Source organism: Arachis duranensis, chromosome 5 (genome assembly GCF_000817695.3).
Source record: "Arachis duranensis cultivar V14167 chromosome 5, aradu.V14167.gnm2.J7QH, whole genome shotgun sequence".
NCBI classification, from domain to species: Eukaryota; Viridiplantae; Streptophyta; class Magnoliopsida; order Fabales; family Fabaceae; genus Arachis; species Arachis duranensis.
In genome coordinates, this window is record NC_029776.3 from 9963441 (window position 1) to 9977325 (window position 13885).

A 13885-nucleotide genomic window follows, 5' to 3' on the forward strand; every position below is an offset into this window, starting at 1 on the left:
TTATAAAAATAATTAATTATTAAATTTTAATGAGTTGATAAATCTCTGATTTCATCTAATGGTAAAAAGTAACTTCGGGCAAATATTTGTTTTGGTTTTTTTTTTTCAGGTATTGTCATCCCATGGTAATCTCAATTCTCAACGTATTTTTGGTTCCACGTTGTCATGCAAAGCTACATACTTAGATATTTTGCTGCAACATATCATATATCATAATAAATTAAAATACTACTATATTATTAAGAATATGTTATACATTTAAAATTTTTTATTAATTAAATTTAATCAAATTAAATAATAAAAATGTTAGTAGTGTTATTTATAATGAATTTTTGTTAATATTAAATTAATTTAATTAAACTTAATTAAAAAAAAAACTTAAAAATGTGTACCATTATTCTATTATTAATACCATGCATCAACGAATGGTCCAATTATAATGGTTCATGATCTATAGATTCTTCATTCCTTCCACTCATCATATCATCGATATATATACCAACAAAAGGAAATAATTCTCTTTCTACTTTATTTATAGAATCAGTACTAGTGTACTACATACACTGCGAGTTTGTTTGAGCTTCAAAGTTCAAACTATCATCGTTATTGGACGGGGTTATTTCCATAAAAATATTTTTTTATATAAAGATAATAATTAATATGTGAATACATATTACGGTAAATAATTTAATTGAATATATATATATAACAAGCTAAGAGCATAGACAGTGAATGAAAATATGGTGCAAAGTAAGTTACTTTCAAAACTACCAATATAAGTAGTTCTTCATCGATAATATTAACAAGGGCCACTTTAAGCTAATAAGCAAGCAATATTACAGACAGAATTTAAAATAATTATATATAAACCCCCACCCCGAAAAAAAGAAAGAAGCTAAGAAGAAAATCATACAGCACCTTTGTGTTTTTATTCATGACAAGAAACCTAGAAATACCGTAATTGACACTTAATTGGGGCCTACAGTTTACATAATACTTACACCATATGATTTAATTACTTTCTAACGTACAAACTTAATTAACGAACCTAAAAACATCTTAATAAAACTTCTAATTATATAAATTTTAGAAAGGAATTGATGAAGTCCTTCCCGACACAGTGCTGGCATGTGATTATTCATTTATTTATCAAGAGAGTGCTAGCCTACAAGCATGAGAAAGATTCAAGTTAGCATGTATTATTATAGTAGGAGGAGTGCTATGGGACAGAACTTTTTTTTGTAATTTGTAGTCATTAAGTAGCCATTAATAATATTTTTAATGATATGAGATTTCATTCAATAAATGAGAATTACTCACTTTTTTTTTATTGGCTACATGCTGTCCAGAATTTAATAAAGTTGCATGCATTATGAGGAAGAAATTGATTAATTAATTAATTAAAGAGTAGTGGTGCAATTAGATAATATACCTGAATAAGAAGGGAAGGGGACTTGACCACGCTCAATGCGGTCGATGTCTTGTTTGAGGAGTTCATAGTGTTTTTTAACGTCCTCAACAGATTTTCCAACGACTTTGGCGATATTGTGCCACCTGTCATGGGTTTCCCTATCGTATATAGCAAGGGCTTCTTCAAATAGCTTGTTCTGTCTTGCAGTCCAAGATGATGCCATCACAGACTCGAGTATAGGTCTAGGTTTGGTCGTATGGGAAAAGAGAGCGATGATTTGTGTTTATAAATAGGGCGGAAAGTGTGTGTGTTTTGGTGGGGGAATATATCTCTTTCAAATGAAAAGATTTGCGACCGCCCCTTGTCTCTGGAGATAAATATACAGTGAAAACTCAGGTGCAGTGGACTTAATGTGAAGTGGATAACTGAGAGTCGTTAAAAAATTTGATTGATTTGACTAAATTTTTATCTAACGGCTCTCAACTATCAACTTTACGTGAAGTCGACTGCAATGAATTTCCACTTAAATATATAAAAGTCATTATTAGGAATTCTGAAAGTAAATTAAATTCTCATACATTTTGTTATAAAAACTCATTAGATTTATTATTTACTTAATACATCAGTTCAAGTGTTAATAATTTTTCGACACGAGATCTAACATGCAAGTGGGAGAAGAGAATCAGGATCTATCAAAGGACATGCCCTACATTGATTTAATAACTCTATTTATAGCAACTAATTAAAGATACTCTCCTTCATTATTATTTAACTGCCAACTTGAACTTTTCCATTGCTGTTGTTATTAGTTAATTAGCACCGCACCCCTCCGATTCCCCTTCAAAGTGCTCCACCCCACGTTAATGGTATATATGCATGGAAACTTAGAAAGGCACATTAATAGTAGTTCATTACTTCATTCAGTTTATTTCTAGGAAGAAAAACGATATACAAAGCTACTGTTAAAGCTTAAAGATAGTATATATTAAATATTGAAAATTTTTTGATACAGTTAAAATATGAGTGTAAATTATTACTGATTAAATACTAACAAAAATAATAATATTTACTAACCATATAATATTATTACTCTTAAATATATAATTATTCATCCACTTCTATCTAATTACATAAACTTTTAGAATATAATAATAAAATTTTAATGACAAAAAAATTTAGAGTTTTATTTGTTAGAAAATTTTATTTTTTACTCAATTGTATGGATTACATACATATATGTAAATGAGAAAGTATATAAATAAGTATAATTATATTTGTTATTTTATATTTTGACTTATACATAATAATATTTTTTATATTGGTTTAAAATAAAAAAAATAAGTCAAGATTACTTGCCGATTTAAAATTTAACCAACATAAAATTAATATAGTTCTAATTTACTTGGATTTTCAGGATTTAGTATACATCAATAGTCAAATATAAATAAGCTTTCAAAGTTTTGATTCTCAATATATTAAAATTATTTTACAATATTTGTTCATCAGAATTATTATTCGGTCTAAAATGAGAATTTAATACATTTTAATTAAAAAAAATAAAAAATCATATATTAAAATTAGGTGTAACAAATTAAATCTACGTTTTCGTTGGGCTAAATGGCTCGATTGATGGCGGAGCCTGACAACGGCTTCAACTTCGAGGTGCGGAGATTGTTGGCGAAAAACAATCACATCCCGTATACGTGGTTCTTGTACGAAGTTGAGGTGGTCTCGCGCCAAATCGTATCGGAATCGATGACTAAGGCCGTAGAGCCATCAGCGGTATCTTCCTCACTTTGCTGAGACTGTTGAGTCGCGAACTCTAGTATGTGTGTAGGACTTTTGTGCAATTAACATAAGTTATTGTCACTATAAGAAAAAGTAATATTTGTAACAAAAAAATTGTTACAAAAAACCAAAATTTTGAAACAAAAAGAATTTGTAACAAAAAAATATTGTTGCAATATGTCCCATCATAAAAAATTATTGTAAAAAAATATGAAACTGTTACGATTCAAAGTAATATTTTGTAACAAATTTTTTTGGTACAAAAATCAAAATTTGTTACGAAAGTGAGAACAAATTTTGATCTTCAAAATATTTTTTGTGACAATATATTTTTTCCTATCATAAAATTTTGTTAGAAAATATAACTTGATTTTGTAACATTTTGTTTTTTTAGTTACAAAAGAAAAATATTTATTTTGTAAAGATTTTTTTTAATACAAATTAGATACATAATTTATCAAATTATTTTTTAATTAATTGATATATTAACTATTTTACTGAACAAGTCAACATTTACATAATATGTAAAAACATAGATAATTCAAACATGCTTCATTTAACTAAAATTATTTTAAAATAAAATAACGTTAATGTCTACATTGATTAGTTCTACAAGTTATATTTCTTACATAAATTCAACCAAAAGTTAAAAGTCTAACATAAATTAGTGTCTCTATGAATCAAATATTCTTGAGTCATTTAGATTGTATGTTGTCACCATTTTAGCACTCCTGTAAATGAGAAAAACTGAAACAAAAAATTAGAAACAAGATATAACACCAATTACCAATTTTTTCATTAACTTCTATTTAACTTTTTTAGAAAAATTTTGGCAAAACCTCCCCTAAAACTTGGATATTTTTACCATCTACGATTTCATCAATAACCACCAATTCATTACTTATTTTTCAGCCAATACACAACTAAATTTATCCAACTAAATAATAGGACATTTGTCATTTATCAACCATGACACAAGTAAAATGTAATAAATAGATCCATATACAATTAAACTATAATAATAATATATGAATCATCTATGAATATATATTAAAACCGTAAGCAATTTTAGAGATACCTTTAATTGTCTAGTTTTTTTTATTGTTAAAGCGCGCTACGAAAGAGTTCATAACGGCTTGTTGAGATTCCAATTGACCTTTTACTCGAGCTAATTCTTCCTCTTGCTATGTTAGTTGCTCTTCAAGTTTTTCTTTGAGCACATCATTACAAAGCAAAATTCAATAAATAAATTCATTTTATTGTATCTACCAAACAAGTTAACGTATCCGCTAATTTGGTGATCTTTATCTAAATTATCACATACTTAAATAATTCAGTTAGATGATTTACATGAACAAATATAGAACTTTCTTTTATATAATTATTTATTGATAAACAGTAAATACTACTTTGTACGGCACCCATTACCTCAATGGACATGCATTTCAACGTGAAAGAAATTACAGTGAATTTCAACTAATATCGACACATTTAAAATTGGAAAAGCTAATAACGTTACCAACAATACACTTATATGTTTGGATTCACTTTTCTATATCCAACAGAAAGACAAAAAATGTCTAAGATAACATCAAGAAATATGAAAAATTGAATTAAAACTAAAGAAAAGCTCATAAAACAAAATTAGAACATAATTGTTAATAGAGTATTACAATAAATAGAAATAGATATAATAGTCTCACCACGAGAAATCAAGCAGCAGCGATCTCTCAACCGATCATGCGGTAGCTCTGGCAGTTACCTTTAGTGACGGCAGCTACCCGAACCTCTGGTGGTGGATTTCCAATGACCAGAGACGCAACGACTACAGCTGTAACGAAAATTAATGACAACAATATTCTCAAAAATTAACAGAAATCAAAATCAGAGGGGAGAATGCCCTTACTGGCAGTGAATCCCGGCAAGGCAGCGCTGTTTTCCGCGCGATAGGGGCTTAGCGACGCAACCTCTAACAGCAGCGACGACGGTGACTCCACGAACGGCGATTGGGCACAGCAGCGCAAACAGCGTCTCCTCCTTCTTCCTCGGTCTTTCTCTCTCCACATGTTTGTCTCTCCTGCGCGTCCTCAGCATCGTCCGTGATGGGAGATGCGACGACGATGGAACCTGGCAACGACCCGCTCGCGATGAAGACGACAACGGTGGCGGCTTCCCTCGACAACAGCAGAACGCAAACTGACAGTGGCGATGGAGACACAGCGGCACTCCTTCCTCGCGCAGCTCTTCCTCTCGCTCAACGTCTCCCCCTTCCTAACGGTGACACGATGATGTCCCGGCAGTGCTGCCCACCGGCGGTGTCCTTCTTCCTCCCCCTCTCCTTCTCTTGCTCTCTGATTCCAGCTTCTCCCTTTCTTTTCCTTTCTTTCCCTCTTCATTCTTCCCTTTCTCTTGTTGTGTGTGTGTGTTTTTGTGTTGTGTGTGTGCATTTGGGAAAAGGGGGTGTGGCAGCTGGAAGGGTTTAGGGTAAGTGAGTAAGTGAGTGTGGGTAGGATTAGGGTAAAATTAGGGTTAGGATTTTTAATTTGAGAATTAGGGTTTGTTTTGAGAAAAATGTAAAATTAGAGATTTTTTGATAAATTAAGATTTAGTAATTTTAATTAAATTAGGGTACAGAGTATTAAATATTTATGAAAATTATATAAGTTTTAATTAATTTTAAACTCAAAATCTCAACACTTTAATTTAATTATTTTTTGATAAATAATTTTTTGAAAATAAAATCATGAATAACTATAATAAATCACAAATAATTTATTATTTATTTTTTAACAACCAGAAATTTTACAAGCTTAATAATGAGTGTTGGGTTATGGTGGGTTTAGAATTTTAGTAGAGAGAAAGAAAAAACTAGAACTCTATATTTTGTTCTTAAGGAAGTTTTTTAAAAATTTATTTAAATTTAAAAATATGTTAAATTTTAGAGTGGTAATGAAACAAAAAATAATATTTGTTATAAATTTATTTTAAATAAGAGAAGGAGGGTAACCCAGCAAACAGTAGAATGAAGAGTGAAAGTAAGGGTTAGAATTAGGGTTTTTACTTTTTACATTTATTTTTATTTTTCAATTTTAACTATTTTTATTTATGTTTAATAATTAATTTTTTTAATTTAAAAAATTAATTTTTAGTCAACATTTAAAAAATAATATATACCATTTTTAAAATTAATCATTTAATCTTTTAATTTTCATAAAAAATAATTAATTAATAGAAATGCTATTTTAAAAATTAAAAATTTAAAACAAAATAAAATTATCTTAAAGATTTTACTATTTTAAAATAATTTTTTTAGTTAAAAAATTATTGTATTTTGTGACAAATAAATAATTTGTTACAAACAATATTGAATTTTGTGACAAATTAATTTTTTGTTACAAAATAATTAGAGTTTTTTAAACAAATGGATATTTTATTATAAAATAACAAAACATTTTATAACAAATTATATTGTTGTTACAAAATATTATTATTATGTAACAATCACTAATTTTTCTTACAAAAAAATATTTTTTTGTAACAATTTTAAATTTGTTACAAAGTTTTTGTTATAAATATTCTATTTTCTTGTAGTGTGTGATTAGTAAAACAGATACACAGTTAATTTCGAATAATTTTATAGCAGAAGATAATCAAATGTATGTTTACTCACATAATGGTTATGAGACCGCTGATCAGCAAATCTCGCTTTGTTCTCCTTCAGCGTATGGGTGTATTTGAACGTCTCCGCTAATGTGGCCTCGCGGTCTAACGACTTCGACTACACAAGTTGCATTGAAATACAAAAATATTAGAATGCCTAGCAATGATATGCAAAAAGAATATAACGAAGTTGTTAACAAAATTAAAAGAACTACATATCAGCCTGAATTTGGTCTTCATGAAGGCCGTCGAGCCGCCGGTATACTTGGACGATTTGGGCAATGCCCTGTTAGCTTTGTTGGTGAGATGTCGATGCCTAAACCCCGCATTGGTCACCCAGTGAACTAACAGGGCCTTCTTTATCTCTAGTCGGAACCAACCCATCTGCAAGTCCTGCCCATGACGAACATCATCCAACATATGCTGGACCTACCGACCCATTCGATGGTCGAATATCTTCCAGATGGCCAGGTCATGCTCAGCATCCCAAATGAAGTGTAGCTGTAATAAAGAAATGTTAAAATTAGTTAAGCAAGATAGAAGATATAAACTAGTTACAAAGATTTGAAAGAGAAACAATGAAAGTAATTACCGCCAATTTCTCAAACCAGCACTGCCTGATCTCAACGGGGATATTCGTGTAGCTAGACAAAGACTAGTCGTACATCAGCTTGATGACATTAGTAATCTTATGAGTACACGCGTTGGAGTTTGGCAAAACCCTAACAACAACACAAAAACAAAAATCAACCTGAATCCACCCAAATCAATCTAAATCTACTAAACATAAATTATTTTCAAGAACTTTCAGAAATAACAAGAATCATAATCATTAAAACTAGGAATCATTAACCAGCATTCTAAACCAACCTAAATCCACTAAACAGGAATCAATTTTTAGGAACTTTCAACAATAATAGGAATCATAATCAGTAAAACTAGAAATCGTAAACCAGCATTCCAAATCAACCTAAATCCACTAAACAGTAATCAATTTTCAGAAACTTTTAACAATAACCGGAACCATAATCATTAAAACTAGAAATTATTATCCAGCATTCTAAATCAACTTAAATCCACTAAACAATAATCAATTTATAGAAACTTTCAACAATAATAGGAACCATAATCATTAAAACTAGAAAATAATAACTAGCATTCAAACCTAAATCAACTAAACTAGAAACAATTCAAGCACTTTCAGCGATAATCATAAATAGAAAATACGTGAGCATTGAACGTCATACTTACCATGTGCCACAATCAGGCCAAATGCACAACCGTATGATGGGAGGTGGTAGAGGCATCAGCTGTTGCCTCACTTCCATGGCGGGATTCCGGGGCCGCAATGACATCCGTCGCTGGAGGTTGAGTCGCCATGGATGTGGGCTATTGAGCAGTAGGAGGCGGCTTCCTCGCCGTGGATGGAGGCACATAGTTGGGGTTAGAGACCATGATGAACGGCTGGTCTGCTAAACTTGCAACCTATGGCGTGATCGGACTGGTCGAAGTAGAGGGAAAGGATCCAGAAGTTCCGAGGGTACCGGACAAAACCCTCCCTCTACCCTGACCACGACCAGCAACCAGATCCGCAACACCTCTTCCTGTCGTCATGTTTGCATATATCAAATTATCAAACAATCTCAGCAATAATTTCTCAACAAAATAGTCATCAACACAGTAATTAATACACTTAGACAATTTCAAACACTTCAAGCACTCAAAATCTAATATGGCGAGTCAAACATCACTTAATCAACCTAAATACACTAAGATTAAAAAACTAAACTGAACTAACTTTAAAACTGATTCAAAAGTAAAATTCTAATTCTACTCAAATCTAAACTAAATTAAACTAAAATTAAAATTTCGAATAATTTTATAGCAGAAAATAATCAGATGTATGTTTATTTACATAATGGTTCTGAGACTGCTGATTAGCCAATCTTGCTTTGTTCTCCTTTAGCGTATGGTTGTATTTAAACTTCTCTGCTAATGTGGCCTCGCGGTCTAACGACTTCGACTACATAAGTTGCATTGAAATACAAAAATATTAGAATGCCTAGTAATGATATGCAAAAAGAATATAACGAAGTTATTAACAAAATTAAAGGAACTACGTATCAGCCTGGATTTGGTCTTCATGAAGGTCGCCGAGCCGCTGGTATACTTGGACGATCTGGCCGATGCCTATTTAGCTTTGTTGGTGAGATGACGATGCCTGAACACTGCATTAGCCTCCCAATGAACTAACAGAGCCTTCTTTATCTCTGGTCGGAGCCAGCCCATCCACAGGTCCTGCTCATGATGAACATCATCCAGCATCTGCTGGACCTGCCGACCCATTCGATGGTCGGATATCTTCCAGATAGCCAAGTCATGCTCAGCATCCCAAATGAAATGCAGCTGTAACAAAGAAATGTTAAAATTAGTTAATCAAGATAGAGGATATAAACTAATTACAAAGGTTTGAAAGAGAAATAATAAAAGTAATTACCTCTCATTTCTCAAACCAGTGCTGCCTGATTTCAGCGGAGATCTTCGTGTAGCTAGGTCAGGGTTGGTCGTACATCAGCTTGATGACATTGGTAATTTTCTGAGTACACGCGTTGGAGTTCCGCAAAAATCTAACAACGATCCACAAACAAGAATCAACCTGAATCCACCCAAATCAATCTAAATTTGATAAACATGAATCAATTTTCAAGAACTTTTAACAATAACAAGAATCATAATCAGTAAAACTAGAAATCATTAACCAACATTCTAAACCAACCTAAATATACTAAACAGGAATTAATTTTTAGAAACTTTCAACAATAACAGAAATCATAATTAGTAAAACTAGAAATTATTAACCAGCATTCCAAATCAACCTAAATCCACTAAATAGGAATCAATTTTCAGGAACTTTCAACAATAATAGGAACCATAATAATTAAAACTAGAAGATAATAAACAACATTCTAATCTAAATAAACTAAACTAGAAACAATTCAGGCACTTTAAGCGATAATTATTAGAAAATACATGAGCATTGAATGTGTACCACGTGCTGCCATCAGGCCAAATGTGCAACCGTATGATGGGAGGTGGTGGAGGGCATCAACTACTGCCTCACTTCCATGGATGGACTCCGAGGCTGCAATGACATCCGTCGCTCGAGGCTGAGTTGCCATGGATGCAGGCTGTTGAGCGGTAGGAGGCGACGTCCTCACCGTGGACGGAGATATATAGTTGGGGTTAGGGACCATGATGAACGGTTGGTCTGCTAAACCCATAACCTATGGCGTGATCGGAGTGGTCAGAGTAGAGGGAGAGGATCTAGAAGTCCCAGGGATACCGGACAAAACCCTCCCTCTACCCCGACCACTGCTATGACGACCACGACTAGCAACCTGATCTGCAACACCTCTTCTTGTTATCATGTCTACATATATTAAATTATCAAACAATCTCAACAACAATTTTTCAGTAAAACAATCATCAATGCAGTAATTAATACACTTAAGTCAAACATAACTTAATCAACCTAAATACACTAAGATTAGAAAACTAAACTGAACTAACTTTAAAATGGATTCAAAAATAAAATTCTAATTCTACTCAAATCTAAACTAAATTAAACCAAAACTAAAAAATGATCTAACAATCTCAGCAATAATTTCTCAACAAAATAGTCATCAACGCAACAATTAACACAATTAGACAATTTCAAACACTTCAAGCATTTAATATCTAATGTATTGAATGAAACATAACTTAATCAACATAAATACACTAATTTTAAAAAAGTAAATTGAACTAAATTTGAAATTGATTTTAAATTATAATTCTAATTCTACTCAAACCTAAACTAAATTAAACTAAAATTAAAAAATTATCTAATAATCTCAACAATAATTTCTCAGCAAAACAATCATCAACACAGTAATTAATACAATTAGATAATTCCAAATACTTCAACTATTCCAAACCTAATGTATTGAATCTAACCTAACTTAATCAACATAAATCTATTAAAAGTAGAAAACTAAACTAAACTAATTTTGAAACTGATTTGTAATTAATATTGAAATTCTATTCATACCTAAACTACATTAAACTACAATTAAAAGAATTGAAAAAGAGTTGTTCAAAAACCTATAATGAAGAATAGAGCACGCAAGAAATAAGGGAACACATGAATGTTGCTGTGGTGGTCGCCGAAGTTGCTGTGCCGGTGAATGGTGGGGAGAGAGAAAGATGGTGGCGGTAATGAGAGAGAAAGGGTGGAGATGAAGAGAGAGTGTCAAAATCGGAATGGAGGATACGACATTCAGGCTTTCATTTAGGAGATTATTACTGTCGGATTCATCCATATTTTCTGTCCGACGATAATATTTTCTGTATGTCCAAAACACAGCGTTTGACTAAACATTATTATCGTCAGATCGTTCGCCGGTAAATCCGACGGTAGTGGCGTGTCAAAAAATTTTTTTCCTCCAAATATTACCGTAGACGTTACTGTCGAAAATGTTGTTCCCCAACAATAATATTTTAGGATGATGATTTATTGCCAAATCCGACAGAAAATTCGCCGCTAACGTCCGACGGTACTCAGTATTTTTCTTGTAGTGATTTAAAAGAAATCAATAGCCAAGTATAAATAATCTTTCAAAGTTTTGATTTTCAATATACTAAAATTATTATGTAATTCTTGTCCAATCAGAGTTATTATTTAGCCTAAAATAAAAATTTAATAGATTTTAATTAAAAAATAAAAAAATTTTCTACTAGAATTAGGAGTAACGAATCAAAATAATAACTGATAGAAATATAACTGTTAAAAATATAATTATTTATTTATGTGTTTTCTTCTATCAATTTAAACTTTTAAAATAAGTGACATCGTGATATACATAATTCAGAGCTTCTATGACTGAAAGATTTAGAATTCGATCTTTGTTATTTTCAAAAAAAATACCATAAAACAAAATTAAAAAAAAAAGAAAACCTATGAAAAAAACTAAAAAAAATTTTTGAAGAAGCATATTAAAAATATAATTATTAATGTGTATTTTTTCGACCATACTCATGTGAGTAAAGGACAAAGATATACGCTTTCACTGTAAGATATCTTCTCAATAATTTAACATAGATCGTCCTAGAGTTAAAAAATTTAAAGAATTTCAAAACAATCTATATTTATTCTAAATCAAAAAAAGAATTCGAACATGCATGCTAACAGAATGATTTATGAGCGCATGCATCGCAGAACATGGACCACATTGCATCTAGACATCATGCATGCTCCTAGAAAACACAAGTAGTTGTTTCCGCTGTACTATCATGTTTGTAAAGATTCTATCATGAATATAATACAGAGTAGCAGATAGAGAAATTAAAAGAAGTACGAAAGAATAATTAATTTGAAATTTATTGATCTGGATTGTTGAATGAATACATATTGCAGATCAGAGTTACAGTACAATGGAGAGCTACCAGCTGCTTATATAGTATGCCGAAAGTGTTAGAATAGCCTAACAGAATCTGATATGAGGCAGCAGATTCTACCACTGGTTTCAAGTTTCAGCTGCAACCAAGTTTTTTAGTTTTTGGTCAGGAACCCAAGTTGGTTTAAATTATTAGGAAGGGCTTCTAATGTTTTTTTTTTTTTTTTTGGTCAAGTGAATTGGACAGCCCCAATTCTAGGCATTAGCTCAATGTTTCACACACACACAACACACTCACACACACTACCATGGGTATCATAGGTTCTTAAACCAACAACCAGCTTCAGATGGGATTTGAATCCGGATGCAGCGTTGTATGAGGCGGACAGATATACCATCTGTGCTGGGCCTCAGCTGCGTTACAGTGTTACTAATACTTATCAGCGCTACTGTTCCAACTTGGGTCCACGTGCTAATATATTTATTTTGATTTTATTTTCACCATCAAATAAATGTCTTAATCATTTAACAATAATACTAGGGAACTAAAATGGGTCCGACCAAAACTCAGCAAATACCTCTGAGTTAATCTAAAATATTTATGTGGATGGTACTTATGTTAAGCATTAGAATGTTTCTTTTTTTTTTGTAAATTAGATGTTTATGAATCTGTTTTCTAATTTATCATGTTTTAAGTATTTGGAGAGACAAGGAAGATGAAGAAACGAAAATTAATTGAATCAGTTTTCGTGATTCACGTTGTTATTATTAATTTTATAAATGAAATAAAAAATATAAAAAAATATTATTAAAAAATTAAAAATCACATTTTACTTCTTCAATTAAAAAAAATTGAAAAATCTATTCCCTTAAATGAATTGCGTTAAAAGTAGAGTTGGGTAGATATTTAAACTTAACCCTACCTTTATTCTTGATATTATATGATTAATTATTATACATATATCATGTAATTGATAAAGATCAAATTCACATATTCTTTTTGTAATTTCAGCATGGAGTTTACTGTAATTGTATTGCTTTTAATTTTAATATAGACTTAATTTTATATTTTTTATTTTATTAGTATATTTATGAACTAAAAAATAATTAATTAAATATTGTGATTGATGAAAAAAATTTGATTATTTGCATATCAGCTTGGATCGGTGTGAAATGTTTGAGTGTGGATAGAGTTAGAGTTTAAAAATTCCCAAATTACAAATAATATGAAATTGAGTTTTAGAAAAAATTTAAATTTACAAATAGAACTAGAGTGAAATCTAAATCCTATACTATTTTATCCATTATCATTCTTATATTTCTCCATGCACTCAATATTACAAAAAATAATACTAATCATAAATATTATCATTTAATTTGGGTCAAATACTCTATAAGTTACTGATTTTATTTCTATTAAATAATTAAAGTTTAAGAAGAATTTTAAATGTTTTTAAAACACTGGTAGTATTTTAATATTTTTAATCATTGATCTTAATTATAAAAATAATAATATTAAAAAAATAAAAAATAGTTAAAATTTATTTTATTTAATATTTATTAATTATTATAATAATTAATAAATATTAAA